The sequence below is a fragment of the Coptis chinensis genome, chromosome 2 (genome assembly GCF_015680905.1).
Source record: "Coptis chinensis isolate HL-2020 chromosome 2, ASM1568090v1, whole genome shotgun sequence".
NCBI classification, from domain to species: domain Eukaryota; kingdom Viridiplantae; phylum Streptophyta; class Magnoliopsida; order Ranunculales; family Ranunculaceae; genus Coptis; species Coptis chinensis.
The window spans coordinates 36,583,419-36,600,181 of record NC_141457.1 but is presented as its reverse complement, the minus strand read 5'-3'; positions in this window follow the sequence as shown (position 1 = coordinate 36,600,181).

Sequence of the window (16,763 nt, the reverse complement as noted above, 5' to 3'; positions counted from 1 at the left end):
CCAAAGTATAATAGTTTTCTGCATTCTCCCATTCGTCAAAATTTGATTTTGATTTTTTTTCTTCATCCTCATTCGGTTGGTATTCATCCTCATTACTTTGGTATGATTGATTCAAATCAAAATTGGGTGTTTGCATGTTTATTGATGAGATAAAAGAATAAGAGGTTATTATAGAAGAAAAAAACACACGGTCTTTTTCTTTTGAATCACGTAGAGTAAATGACTTGTTTTAGTCAATCAATATCTTGGGTACTGATAAGCACTCAAAACTGTAATATGAAACCCCATTGAGACATATAAATTTGGTTAATTATGTGTTTAATAATCATGAAATAAATATGTTTTCATACTTTTGCAGGTATTCGCAGTAAACATGGAAATATTGGTTAAACTTGCGATAAAGCACGAGGAACGACGTATATATAAATTCTTCCAAATCCGCACAGAAGCATCAAACTTCCGAAGCTCCTACCTCTTGAACCAGGACTCCGAATGCGACAAGTGAGATGCTCAAACAATCAGGGCGATGAACTCTACGCATAGGCGGAAAGTTGTAAAATTGCCCAAAGACCGGACCGCCACTGGACTGCACATGGACCCACTATACGGGCCTGCAAGATTGGATGAGTCATCAATCATGGAGCATGTCAAGACAAAAATGACAAATTATTGGTGCAAAGTTGACACATTGCATGTAATTAATTAGATTAGGTGTTAATAGTGAAAAAAAAGGCAAGGTGTCACTTTGTTTTAATGTGGTGGATAAAAATGAAGTAAATGTGGTTTGATGTTTCACGTGGGAGGAAATGAGATTTCTCTCAAATGGAGAATAAAACAAAACAAGGGGGGGACACTCCATTTACTCCCTTGACTTATTTTCCTTACCTTGTATTATTTTAGTTCCTTAGTCTTAGATTTTTATTTAGTTTTATTTTGGTAAGAAATAGCTTGTAATAGTTTTAATGGAGGAAACCTTGTGTTCCTCTTGAAAAATTCTCACTTCTTCATGTAAGTGAGTATATAAATAAATAGTTTTCTTCTTTTTCTTCTCTCTCTCTCTCTCTCTCTCTCTCTCTCTCTCTCTCTCTCTCTCTCTCTCTCTCTCTCTCTCTCTTTTTACATTCTACACTTGTTTTAGTGTTCTCCCAAGGATCATGAGCTAACTTTCCCTTTTTGGGGAGTTAATAAAACTCATGTGAGGGAAAATCTTTGTTGTTTGGTTTAGTAAATTGTTTAGGAACAACAACTAGACCTACATCCTATCCCAAAATGATAGTTGGTGTAGTGTCTAGTTAGGGATCAAAGTGATGAGCTTAGAGATAAGTCATTGCTTTGGTTCCACATGCTAGCATGTATGAGCTTAAAGATGAGTCATATATGTTAGGGATCAAGTTTTCTTTTATTAGGACTTGTCTATGAGTTCTAGGAAGATAATAATGAACTTATTAAAATCAAATAACAAAGGTTATCTTCACATGAGGAGGATTAACTCTCCACCTTTGTTTTTAGTAAAATTTTATTGTGTCTTAGTTGCATGATTTTTGTAACTTAATGTTTTTAATTTTTGTGTAGTAAAGAAACCAAGTATTTAGTATTAATATAATCATATTTAAACTTACTCACTAGTTCCCTAAAGAGTAAAACAACCAAGTTGTAGTTTGTCCTAAGCTTTTGGTTGGTTCGAATCCTTACTCCAACTATATGAACACGAAGATCGTGAGTAAGGAAAAACTTTGAATTTGCACTTTCGCCAAAGAAGAGAAGCAATTCTCTAACGTAGCAAAAAAGCAAATATCAAAATGGCGCTGCTGCCATTCTAAAGACAAGGGCTTGTGTTATAGGCTGGAAATTGCTCCAAGGGCAGCCCCCACTTTCATCATTCTTTCCTTTTCGTTTCATTTTTACGTTTTTGTTTTATTTTCGTATTTTTGTCTCGAAAACAACCTGACCTCTCTCGAATTTTTGGTTGTACTTCCAGGGACAAAAATTTAGGACCGGGAAAGTAAACTACACAAGTTTCTAAGGTTTCTGTGAAAATTTGAACTCATTGTGGCATAATCGACACGCGTCGTCTTGTGATCTTGGACTCAAGCGTCCACATTGTAACCAGCGTCCCGCGGTGTATTTTCTCTTTGCTCGTTCTGTTCTACCTCCAAAGATCCATCGATAAATCTTGATCCATATCCAGGCCTAACTCTCTGGAACTGTGACATAAAATTTGAATATCTTCTAGGATTAATTACGTCGACGGATTGAAACGTCTGTTTCATTTCTTTGGCGTACTTGCGGGAATGCGGAAAGCAACAAGTTCCAAATTTTTACTGTTTTTACATGAATGCCATGTACGTAGTTATTATGTGCTAATTTATGGATTATTATTTATGTGTTAGCCTAGAAATATGCATGAATCATGTTCATATACCTGTAAATATTTATATACGATTAACTGGGCATGAATTCCATCTTAATGTATATATACATATAAATGGTACTGTTTTGCATGGTTATCTGTCTTTCTACGTATAAGTGTCTATTGTTGCATGTTTAGTATTTCTCTACGTATAAGTACACGTCTTGTATAATACTTTGATTTTGTCAAGAAAGAGGAGAACATTCCAACGAGGGTTAAAATCTGAGTTGGGTAAGTTGTTTCTAAACCCTACGGGGTGAAGCTCCTCTCTATATGACACTCGCAATCTCAATGAGTATTGTATTGTCGAAATCGATTTATTATGCAATACAAGAGTCGTATTTTAGTCTATGTATAATACGTTGCATGTTTAGTTTTAACATTGTCTTATTTATATGCGTACATATATTATATTCGCATGATACTGTATTTAGATACGTATGAGTGATTCAAATTTGTCTGTTACTGTTGATATACGTCTATGTAATATCGATCTACAAATTAGCGTACATATACGTATTGAAGTATTTATCGATGATACAACCTTGCCTATTCGTATAGCTATACGTATGAGTAGAGTATCTTCACATGCTACTGCATCTAGTATTGTATGAGTAGATCGTATTTGCATGCTTGTATTTTCATCATTGCATAAATCTTTAAAAAAAAAAAAATAAATAAATAATTAATTAAGAACTACCTTGCATAAATTTTAATTCCATAAATCTTAATCATATTCCAATGGTGTCTAGGAAACTTGAAAGATTGAGGTTACTTAATTAGAACCGTGCTTGCACGGAAAGCCTCCCTCATATCTCTCTTGTAAACTGGCCGTTGGTTTATACATATGTATTCCTCGCTTCACTGCTACATTAGCAGCAGCTTAGGCCTACGTTGTTCAACTCCAAAACCTTTAAGAGAATCATAAAATTCAAGTAATAATAAGTTCCTTCTATCAATTAGATCTAATTTTATGCTTGCATGAGATTAAGGTCTGGTTCCACTAAAGAATTTGAACATACCTATCGTCGAAAAAAATACGATAAGCAACTGCATAAGTTCTCACCTAAAAATTGTTCTTCTTCTGTTAATTACCTTCATCAAGATCCTTCGCCGCCATTACCTTACGTTAATAATGGCCGGCGATCCTCCACCAAATGAGAAGCCCCCGGGACTTTTATATCATTCATTACAGAAAGACCTTCTTCCTGCATCAAACTTGAGGACATTGTCGGTGATTTTCGTATCCCACCAAACGTTTTTAGTTTGTTACCTGTGTATCATGGTTTGGATCACGAAAAACTGTACAATCATCTTCGTAGGCTTCAACAAGTGGCCACAACATTTCACCATCCAAATTGCCTCTAAGGAACAACTCTTGTTTCGGCTATTTCCATTCACCTTAGCAGAAAAAGCGTCAATTTGGCTTGCAGGACAACAGCCACAATCCATAGACACATGGAATAAACTTGTTCAAGCTTTCATGCTTCAATTTTACACTCAAAAGAAAACTACTAAAATGCTTCAGAAAATTCAATTCTTTCGTCAAAATCCTCATGAATCATTTACGGAAGCATGAAGTCGCTTTACTGATCTTCTTTTAGAATGTCCTCATCACCAACTAGACAAAGCCGTCCTTGTCCGTTCCTTCTTTAATGGACTTTCTGATCATCAAAAAGAAACTCTTGATATAATGAACGGCGGTTGCTTCATGGACAAAGGAGCTACTGAAGCATATACTTTTCTTGAAAAACAAGCGAAAAAAGGTACACACTGGGGTAACACTGAGCCGTCTAGATCATCAAAGGATACTGTAACAAAGGCTACATCTATTTTTGAGGTAAAACCTAATCCCAAATTAAAAAATTTGATAGAATCCCTAACTAAAAAAGTAGATGCCCTTGCAGTTCAAGTAAACGATTAACTCCCAAAACAGGTCATGAACGTTGACACATCCCCATGTGTTCTTTGTCTCAGTCCTGACCATCCTGATATTTATTGTCCCTTGTTATATGCCTCCCTTTCTCAACCATCAGAAGAGGCATGTGCATTCAACATTCCTAATGCACCTTGGCGACAAAGATCAAATTTAAACGCTTGGCCATAATAACCAACAATCGGGGCTCCTCCGGTGTTTAAGCTAATCCACCTGTTCGACCAACCAACAACTTTATTCCATACCGCCAAGGAAATAATCAACAATACCAACAAAGTCAGAATCAATTTCAAAATACTTTGGATGCTAACTATCAAACCACCGTGGCCTTGTTCCAGCCAATCCAAATCCCAACTATAATCAACAAACTTCTCAGCAATAATCGTGATCTAGTACCTGTTGCACAACCTGCGCCACTCGTTACGGATAGGACAAGTGAGACTTTCTTAGCTTACATGAACCAACAATCTCAAATTTTAACGTCTATCCACCAATCACTTCAACAATTGGCACAAGAAAATAGTCAGAAAGGCGTGTTTCCTAGACAAGCAGTTCCAAACCCTAAGCCAGCAAACACTGCCTTTGAACTCACTAATGCACCTGGTACAAGTACTCCCAACCAAGGTGAGGTGCACGCAATCACTACTCTTCGATCTGGAAAAACTGTAGACAATCAAATACGTATGCTAGATGATCAACCAAAGGAATCCGACAATTCAAATGAATCTATTTCCAATAATGAACCTACGGAGGATTCACCAAATACAACAAAGTCAACATCTCAGAATTTAGGAAACAAGCAAGCGGACCCCTTTGCAAAATTCCTCCCTAAGGCACCATTTCCTGCACGTTTGGCAAAGAATAAACCTGATGAGAATTTTGCTGAAATTCAAGAGACTTTTCAGAATTTGACAATCAACTTACCTTTTCTCGACGCCTTAAAGCTATTGCCAAAACATGCAAAATTTCTGAAAGATATGTGCACCACAAAAAGGATAACTAATGTTCCTCAACAAGCATTCCTCACCGAACAGTTTCCATCCATCACCGAACACAATGGTATAGTCAAATACAAGGACCCTGGTAGACCAACGGTTCCATGCACCTTAGGTGACAAATATACGGCTACTGTACTACTAGACATAGGAGCTAGTGTTAACTTACTTCCATATTACTTATTTAAACAACTAGGTCTTCTTGAGCTGAAACCCACCACCATGACTCTACAGTTAGCCGATCGTTCCATTAAGTATCCAAAAGAAATTGTGGAAAACGTCCTTGTAAAAGTCCAAGACTTTTTCTATCCTGTCGACTTTGTTATTTTGGATACTTAAGTTGCATGTGATTCCATTCCTATCATCTTAGGACGTCCGTTCCTAGCAACTGCTAATGCTCTTATTAACTATAGGGATGGTTCCATGACCATGTCTTTCAGAAATCTTTCGGTCGAGTTAAATGTGTTCAAGATGATGAAACAAATTCCAGAGCCTCACATTGATGGTGAGGTGAACAGGGTTGATAGCATTATGCAAGAGTATTTAACAAACATTTTTCCTGGAGATGAAGTATACCAATTTCTTTCATTTAGCGATTCTGAATTTGAGGACGATGATTATACACAAGAAGTAAACGAATTATTAGAGTCAATACCATTATTTGACCCTACGACCGTGATGTCCAGCAATTGGAAGAACATAAATCTGTTTACTCTATGGACGATGACTTTCCTCAAGAATCTTTAATACCCACTCCACCCGCCCCTGACTTAAAACCTCTTCCTTCGGAATTAAAATATGTACATCTTGATCCATATGGTAGTCATCAAATTATTATATCATCTCAATTGACTGATGATCAAGAGTCCTGTTTAATAGATGTCATTCAACAACACCGTTCTGCTATTGGATGGTCCCTCGATGACATTAAGGGCATTGACCTTAATGTATGCACCCATCGCATACATCTTGAAGAAAATGCTAAGACGTCACGTGAACCGCAGCGTCGTCTAAACCCAACCATGAAAGATGTGGTACGGGAGGAAATTTTAAGATTACTCGATGCAGGTATTATTTACTCTATATCCGATAGTATTTGGGTGAGTCCAGTACACGTTGTTCCAAAGAAATCTGGTATTACAATTGTGCGCAATGATAAAGATGAATGCATCTCCGCTCGTATTCCAATGAAATGACGAATATGCATTGACTATCACAAACTTAATGCAGTAACTCGTAAGGATCACTTTCCCTTGCCCTTCATCGATCATATGCTTGAACGGTTAGCCGGTCATGCGTATTACTGTTTTCTTGATGGTTATTCAGGATATTTTCAGATAGTCATAGATTCTGCTGATCAATAAAAGACTACGTTCACCTATCATTTTGGTATATTTGCATATAAACGAATGCCTTTCGGCCTTTGCAATGCACCTGGTACTTTCCAACGCTGCATGCTTCACATTTTTAGTGATATGGTTGAACGTTTTATGGAAGTATTCATGGACGACTTCTCAATATATGGAGATTCTTTCGATAGCTGTCTATCAAATCTTGAAAAGGTCTTTACACGTTGTGAAGAGAAAAATCTTGTTCTTAATTGGGAAAAATGTCATTTCATGGTTACAAAAGGAATAGTTTTATGACATATCGTTTCAAAAGACGGAATCAAAATCGACAAAGCTAAGATAGAAAAAATTGCTTCACTTCCTATACCAAAAACAGTTCGCGACATTCACGCATTTTTAGGACACGCAGGTTTCTATAGGAGATTATTCAAGATTTCTCAAAGGTTGCTCGACCTTTAACCAATCTCTTGCTTAAAGATGCCGTTTTTTACTTCAGTTTCAATTGCAAACAAGCTTTTGAGACTTTAAAATCCGCCTTAACTACCGCTCTCATAATTCAACCACCTGATTGGTCTAAACCTTTTGAATTACTAGAGCAACGCCGAGAAGATAAGCCAATTGTCATTTACTACGTGAGTAAAACCCTTAATGAAGCTCAACGTAACTATACCACCACTGAGAAAGAGTTTCTCGCCGTTGTATATGCCTTGGATAAGTTTCGTCCTTACCTAGTGGGTTCTTCCACAATTGTCTACACTGACCATGCGGCGCTTCGTTACCTATTAGCGAAAAAAGATGCAAAACAAAGGTTGATCCGCTGGATTCTCCTCTTGCAAGAATTTACTCTAGAAATTAGAGATAAAAAAGGTTGCAAAAATGTGGTTGCGGACCATTTATCAAGACTTGTCGATGATATTGATAATCGATACCGAACCTATCGTGATTCCTTTCCGGATGAACACTTATATTCTTTTTTCGGTCCCCAGTGCGTACCGACATAGTAAATTACTTAGTTACCGAGGAAGTCCCTTCATCTTGGTCTCGTAATGACCGAAAAAAGTTCTTATCCACTGTGAAATTTTATTTCTGGGATGATCCCTACCTCTTCAAGTATTGTTCCGACCAACTAATCCGTCGTTGCATTCCCGACTGGGAACACAATGACATGTTATCCTTCTGCCATGAACAATCTTGTAGTGGTCATTTTAGTGGTAAGAAAACAGCGGCCAGGGTTCTACAATGTGGATTTTATTGCCCAACACTGTTTAGAGATGCACATGAGTATTGCAAAGTATGCAACCGCTGCCAGCAGCTAGGACGCATTACTCAACGTAATATGATGCCCTTAAATCCCATTTTAATTGTGGAAATCTTTGATGTATGGGGCATCGACTTCATGGGTCCCTTTCCAAATTCTCATGGTTTCCTTTACATATTGGTAGCAGTTGACTACATGTCAAAATGGATTGAGGCATTGGCATGTCGTGCTAATGATCATAAAACTGTCATTTCATTTTCTCTCGATTTGGCGTTCCAAAAGCTATTATTAGTGATGGGGGAAAACATTTTTGTAATAAATTTTTTGAATCATTAGTAAAGAAATATGGAGTCATGCACAAAGTGGCAACTCCGTATCATCCTCAAACCAGTGGCCAAGTAGAAGTCTCTAATAGAGAGATCAAATCCATTTTGGAAAAAACTGTTAATCCATCTAGAAAAGACTGGTCTCTATGATTATCTGATGCCTTGTGGGCATACATAACAACTTTTAAGACACCTATAGGGATGTCTCCTTATCGCCTCGTTTTTGGAAAACCTTGTCACCTGCCGGTTGAACTTGAGCATCGTGCTCTATGGGCCATCAAAAGCCTCAATTATAATACTAATGCGGCAGGCGCAAAGAGAAAATTGCACTTAAATGAGCTCGAGGAAATTCGTAGTGATGCCTATGATCTCTCGAAATCTTATAAAGCCAATATGAAAAGAGTGCATGACAAGCACATATTGAGAAAAGATTTCAAAGTTGGTCAAAAAGTTTTGTTGTACAACTCAAGATTACACATTTTTCCAGGAAAATTAAAAACTTCGATGGTCCGGGTCCTTTCATTGTCTCTCTTTGTCACCCCCTTATGGGGCTATATCTTTGAAAAACGAAAATGATGAAAGCGAATTTCAAGTAAATGGCCAACGCGTAAAACATTATCATGAGTTGCGCTCTCCAGATGTCGAAGAGACTCTTCTCAAAGATCCAGTCTACATAGACTAATAAATTCACTGGTGTACTTCTTTCCATGTGATATAAATAGGGAAAGTATGCCATTAGGGTAGCCGGGCTCTCTTCTATTTCTTTTCTAAAAATCCCTAGAGTGTGTGGTTGCAAGCGCCAGAACCTTAGTCCACAAAAACTCTACTTCAGAACTGAGTATAAATGTCTTCTGTTAATCGAGCAAACGTGCCTTCTGGTAAACAATGGGTACCAAAAATTTCAACTCCTTCCTTCTCTTCCCTTTTCTATTCTCTTCCTCATGAACTTCAGCTCATCATTTGATGTAAATCTCACCCATCTCGAATAGGTAATGGTCGTAGTACTTTTGCTCGAAAGTGACGGGCGAAAAGGATGGGGTGGTGTATGAATTGTCAAACACCTTTCTGTCCAGGTCTTGATCTACTATCATATGAGCCGGTATAAGGTATATTATTGTCGACACCAGCTCAGCAGGGGATAAACTTCATCGTCGTCCCGTTGCTCCCACAGGTTGGGATTCGTCTTGAGGATCTGACGTTAAAAGACTCAACTTGTTTATACTTGTGCCGTTTATTTTCACCTTTGCACTAAGTGTTGTGCACAAAGAGAGTCGTGCTATGCAACATCGGATGGTCCCTCATTCGCACGGGCAATGGATTCCACCCAGGCCAACCCCGATCGGTTTTCTATGTGACTGATTTCGGGGCGGTTTGAGACTATACCATATGTACTAAGGGTAATATTATTATTAGACCATTGCACATTGGTCAGAGATGGTATCGTCCTGAACCCTAGGCCCCCAAAACATAAAGGTTAAGCCACGATCAACCGGTTGGATTAGGGTTCGCCTTGTTTCCACATGAAAGTTGCCTAATTTAAGCTGTTGTGATGTTTTGTTTTTTTTTGGACTGCCGGTGTTGTTGACACGTTCCTCTAGACTTGTACATTTGTATATAAAATTTGTAAATAAACAAAAACTTAAAAAAATAATAATAAATAATAAAAAAAATAATAAAATAATAAAAATAATAAAATAATAAAAAAAAATAAAAAAAAAAATAAAAAGGTTTGAATGTGATTTTGTCATATTCTAGTGGATGGAATTTTTAATGCCGATCGTTTTGATATCTCATCCGTTCAATTTGGAGTTAAAACGAATCGAAATTCCACGTTTGAAATTTCGGGACATAAGGGGAATTTCTGGAAATCATATGGGCTTGGGCCAAAAATTGGACCTGACCCAAAATCACGGACCCGATCACAAAAACCCACACGCGGGGCATCACACGCGTCCAACCCTCACATTTCTTCCCCCCACAAATCCGGATCTTGGTCCCCCATAAAACTCCCTCGTGCACGCGGCATCTCAGGCCTACATTTCACCAGCGCGCACGCGGGCACAACTCCACCAATTCGAACCCCCTTCCTCCAGCACCATCTCCTCCATCACTCCTAGCAATTTCCACCCTCAGAAAATCATCTAGACCTCTCTATGGCAGCATGAAAACGAATCACAGTTGAGAGGAATTTCAAAAATCTATTCGATTTAGGCATGTTTCATCCCTTTTTTGATGAAGAAATTGCAAATAGGGAGTGGGAGTATCTGTTGCACAAGGTGCCGGCTAATTACTCGGAAGATTTGGTTTTAAAGTTTTACAACAATGGTGGTTTCCAGGGTGATGAATTTTGGATTACGGCGGATGGGTTGGAACGTGAACTTACTCTGGAGTTAATATCGAATCTGACCTGATTCCGATAAACTCAGATAGTCCGACCCTGTTGTTATCAGAGTATCCGACTACGATGGACTTAATGTTTGACACGCTTCTCGAGGGAGAGTACAATAATGGCTCAAACTGCGTGTACTAGCACTCACTCAGATGAAACCAACTTGCCGTCACTCAATGGCTGGCTTACAACGTTATTGGAACTTCAAAGACGTCTGACGTGAACAAGACATTCTTGCACCTGCTGTGGATCCTCCAGGAGAAGAAGAATACTTTCTGTATGGTCCATTTCCTGGGCCATGTTCTTACGACTGCGTCAAACAGGTCAGCTCCTCTTGCTGTACTTGTTACTCAACTTATGCTTAACTTAGTATTCCAGTTTGCTACTCCTTTCATTCCAACAAGGTCTTTCGAGAATTTTGGAATTTTTGAGACTTGCATTCTGGACCACTGGGACCCAGTAGCTAGAGATGATATTGAGCGTGATAACGTTCCTCCTCCTCCTCCTTCACCACCCAACTGTTTTAATGAGGATATCATGCGCCGAATCAACACTCCCATGGAAGCTTTAAGACACATGAATACCAGCATGCGCAGGATGTTTCTTCATCAGGAAGAGATGCTTACTTCCCAAAATGACTTCCAACAAGAAATGCGCAATCGCCAAGGCCGTTACCAGAGAATGATGATGGCAAATCAGCAGCAATTCCAAGATCAACTGCTCTGATCTTTGGGCCACATTCGGACCGGTCATTTCGGCCGGGATTAAGTAGAGCCGCCGAAGTAGAAACCCCCCGTTCATCTTCTGCTAACCCTGAGGATTCCCAGTAGCTGTTTATTTCTATTGGCTTAGAAATGACTATGTCATTTATTTCCCTTATGCATTGCATTTTTATTTTTCTAGTGATAAAAAATTATACATCGTTTGATTTCTCATAATTTTGTATCTCCAGACGGTTTGAATGAGAAATTATTTATGTTATGCAATTATTGTACTTCTTAATATATTAGTTTGTTCCTTGATACATTGGGCCTACTCTCAAAGCCCAACAGTCATAACCCAACGGACTGATCCAAACGGTCAGATGCCTAACGGTCAGAATTCTAATTATAAATTCAACTCTCCTTTTCCACTTTCACTCATCCACTTCTTTCACTCTTCACAAATTCTTCTTCACAAATTCTCATTTTCTTGAACATAATGAATCCAATCGAGCGATGGGAAAAGGAGCAACGCGAATAGGCTATCACAGTATTCGTGATAACAGTGTTTATCATTGTTCTGCTGTCACTCATGCATAACATGATCCAGAACATCTAGATCTATGTAACCGACATCTCTCTTTCCATTTGTCGTTTTGTATATTAGTATGGTGTGTTAAATAATTCTCACACATTTGTACGGGTTACGTATTAAATGGAGAAGTTTCGTATTAAATATTTGTGTATATTACTTGTCTTTTCCTCTAAAAAAAATAAAATAATAAAATAATAATAATAATAATAATAATAACAAAAAAAATAATAAAACAAACCATAACAAATAAAACACCATCCAAAACTCAATAAAATAATTAAATCAATACTCATGGTGTTCAGAGAAGATCACGCACACTACAAGGTACGCATAACACTTGTCACACATGTAGCTTGATTATTCTATCCATATGCTATTACTGAGGTTTGATCATCATTTCTGAAATTACGTGTAAGTCTAACTACCCTGTGAAACTTTCCTCCGTATTTTCTAACATTGAAACATCTCATTAATTGTTTTTGGAAATCTGACATGACAAGACTTACTATGGACCCCCATTGTTGCTGTTCATAATCACATGGGTCATTAACTACACTTGGAATCCAGATTGGTACAGACTCATAGATTGGCTATAAATCTCTTCTTTTTAGCCATTCTCATTTCAAACAATTTTCACTATCCTTCCCTCCATAATAGTACCAAATGGATCAACCAAGAAAAATAATGTCTGAGAAGGACTACCTAAAAGTTTTTGAAGATGGCCGGTTTTCTCCTTATTTTGACACCGAACTTGTACGTCGGGGAGGGACGCCTCTTCTATATCATTCAGCAGCTGGTTATTCCCGAGAATTGGTTTTGATGTTCTACCAATTTATAGGACCTGAGAATGGAAAATTCTACTTCAATGCTTATGGACGACGATTGGAATTGACTAGGGAAATTATCTCCGACATACTTCAGATCCCAATGAATTCCCAGGAGTTCCTTTTTCCAGAGTCATCATTTGATTCCGTCAAAGCTTTACTAAGAGCTACCATATCTCATGGCAAAGTGGGAAATAGACATCACGTTGTTCTTCAACGCTCTTTGAAACAGAATCAACGAGTTGTGCTCCACTGGTTGGGACACAATGTGATAGGTACATCTCACCAATCAGAAGTCACAAAGTCTCAACTTCACCTACTTTGGGTTTTTCAGACTCAAAGGGATGATTTTTGTCTAATCCAATACCTCTGGAACGTGATCACCAGGAAAACAAGAAAGTCAACACCTCTACCTCTACCTACTTTAGTCACGCAAATTATGATGCGTTGGGGTTATCCAGTAATTTTACCAGAAACACCACTTCAAAGAGCACATATTAGTGTACTCCAAACAGACTACTCCATTGGTTTTTGGACTCCTGATACTCTGACAAATGAACATAACGACCCAAGCTCAAACCCTGACCATTTCTTTGATGAAAATGTCATGCTAAAATTTTTTAATCCCACGGAAGGCATTCAATTTCTTCATCACGGCATGCGGGAACTATATGCTCGTCATAATATTATCATTACAACTCTTAAGGAATTCCAAGAACGTCAAGCAATGTATGATGTTGAACAGGAGGAAATCTTGGAAAATCATTCTCAGTCCTTGAAAAATCACGCTCTCCTAATGGAGAATCAAACTACACTCTCTGCCAGCCAAGGGGACATTCAGATGCAGCTCAGACAACAAATTGAAGAACTAAACACTGTGGTGCACGTTATGCATCTCCAGTAGCATCATAATAATCCATGATTTTCTTATTGAATAAAAATGGAATAATAATACTAAGTGAATAAATAAATAATCGTATATATTATTACGTTTTTCGTCTTATTATTAATTTTGTTCTTATCTTTGTGTCTTCTTTTGTAAGAAATGCTTGCTAGAATTATTTACGTTGTGACTAACTAATTTTAACAGGTGATTTTCAATGTCATTATAGGAGGGTTTATTTTTTTTCCATACTCATTTATCCATCCAGTTGTCTTTCTCATTGCCCATTTCTTTACTTCATCCACCATGACATCTTCATCAAACATTGCATCTTCATCAAACATGACACCTCCAAAACTCATTCCTGAGCAATCCTTTCAGTCTATGATAGATTTCAATACTTATGGTCATCTCTTCCGTGACTACATCACTAACATTGGGTGGTCTTCCCTAGTTCTTCAATCTGACCAAACTTATTCTCCGAGTTTGGCCACATACTTTTATGCTAATATAGAAGACACACCAGCACTCAATCATGCGCATGACTTCTACTTAGACGGGTTCACAATCCTAGTTGGTGACACATATCATATTTTTTCTGAACAACAGATTGCCCTAACTTTAGATCTTCCATATCACGAACCGGCCGCATCATGGCATTATATCTATCATAATTCTTACCGTTCTTTTCAGTGGCAAGTGTTTCGCGAAACTTACGGTGATGGTCTTGAGATTAAACGAGAAGGAGTTGGCCATGTGCCATGGCGCGACATCACCATTCCCTTAGCAAGCATGACTATGAACATGGGACTTTGCGATGTTGTTTGTACTCTGAATATCATGGGAGATTGACATTTTTCTTCGCCAAATGAGGTTTGCGCGTAGTATTTCATTGCAAGGCTCAAGATCATACATTATTTAACATCTTAGGTTATGTTATCTCCAACCTGAAACGAGCTCGCACTTTTTAGGATCGGTATATTCTTTTACCTGTAAATCTTGCGAATCATGAAGACACATTTCCCACGGTTTGCGGCTACTTTTCATGATCAGTCAAGGTAGATTCTATGTGCCCAAAGAAACGAATCATTCATTCATTAAGGTTTAGGCAATGGAAGGCGTCCGCTTCGGTACACGAGGCATGTTAGTTGTTACCCGAAGGATGAAAATATGAAGAAACATTTGAGGAAATCCGGAGACAAAGAATGGGCAGAAATTTGGCAGACTATTATCTTTTGGCGCGATGTTAAGGAAATGCATTTCCTTATTGAGGACGCCAGACCTACACATCCCGCTGGATGGTAAATTTGAGCTCGTCATTGTACATATATCTAGCTAAAAATTATGTTTCGTGTGCTATTGTCTTTCATTATTCCGTGTGCTATGTTTCGTGTGCTATTGAACATTTTATTGTTTCTTTCTGAATAATATATTATGTTTTCCAACCTTTCTATTCCAGCAATCTAGCCCTAATTTTTGCTCACAGTTGTCAGGTAATTTCTCTATTTATTTATTGATACTTCGAGGACTAAGCATCATTCTGTTGGGGGTATTTTTAAACCTGTAGCAAAAATTAGGCATATTGTAACCTGTATATAGTTTTTATTTTCTTGTTAATAATTGTACTTAGTGACAAAGTCTTGTTTCCTTTTCAATGATGAAAATTGTCTAGAAATCTCACATTAGTATCCGAATTAGAATTTGTTTTAAGAAACTTAAGATAATACGTATGCAATAGTTTATACATCTTTTCATGAACATTCATGCACTGAGTATCATCGATTGTACATAGCAGTAAGTTTCTGGAACCAATGGTTAGTTACTTAAACTATAAATCCTGTGAGAATCTAACCAAAAGCCTTGACATGAGTGATTTGTGTGTGATGACACAGAGGAGTAGTTTTTCCGATTAGAGAAAATCACGCGTCTACTTACTTGATCACCACCCGAACCCTAGGCGATAATTTAGGCCTTCTTTGGATTGACATAGCTAAAAATTCTTACCTGTTACAAATTTTACCGCTAGTCACTCCACTGAACCTTTCATCAAACCTTTCACTTTCACAAAAAATTCCTTACCCATCTATTAAACCAAATAAAAGAACCTACCTAAGTGAGGAGTATGAGAAATAGGATGAATGTGAAAAAATAAAGAGAAAGACTTGTCCCAAATAAAAGTCAGTTACTTGCTTCAGGAAAGAAAATAGAATCATGTTCTTAAGCAATATATATATATAAAAAAAAAAAAATCATCGGTATCCAAAGGCTTAAGAACAAGGTTGGAAAACTCAGTTAGAAGAAGGAAAGAAAACAAGGAATTCTCTAGTAGAAATATCTTAAAGACCCTATTCTCTCATACTCGTAAATTTTGATTATCCATTTCCACTTTCTTGTACACTATCATCTAAGCCCCACAATACCTAATAAAGACCTCTAGCTCAATTAGGAGTAAGGTGGTGTGATAATAAGTAGTAGACGTGATTGATCGATATCGGCTCCTCAGACTGTCATTGAGATGTGAGGAAACATGTGCCCACTGCACACTGGAGTTAACAAAACCTGAGTGGTAAAATTTTGAGTGGAATTGTGTTTCGACACATACTTGTGAGAACCCATTTAGGTATGCTCTCCAAAGGATCCAGAAACGGCCCTGCTAGTACATTTCAATGCAAAAGTTCACTGTATGCATTATCATATGTAGATGTTTTAATTATTGAATGCATATTAACTTGAGTTTCAAAGAAATCAATCCTCGTTCCCTGCTAAGGAGATGTATGGATATATGAGATTAATTTAGGAAATGAGTTTTTGTCACTGAGTTGTTGTAGTATAAATGAAGTTTGTGAGTATCTTCTCTGAAAAATTCTCATGAGACTATAACTCGTCCACTTAGGAATTCCTAGTGGTTTAAGGCCTTGTTGCATATGGTCAATGCAACCGCACTCTGCAAAACGAGAATTAATTAGGACTACACATTTTGGCCACTTATCTGTTTTAATGTCTCTTCTTTGCTTGAGGACAAACAAAGTGTTGTTTGGGGGTAGTGTGATAAGCACCCAAAACTGTAATATGAAACCCCATTGAGACATATAAATTT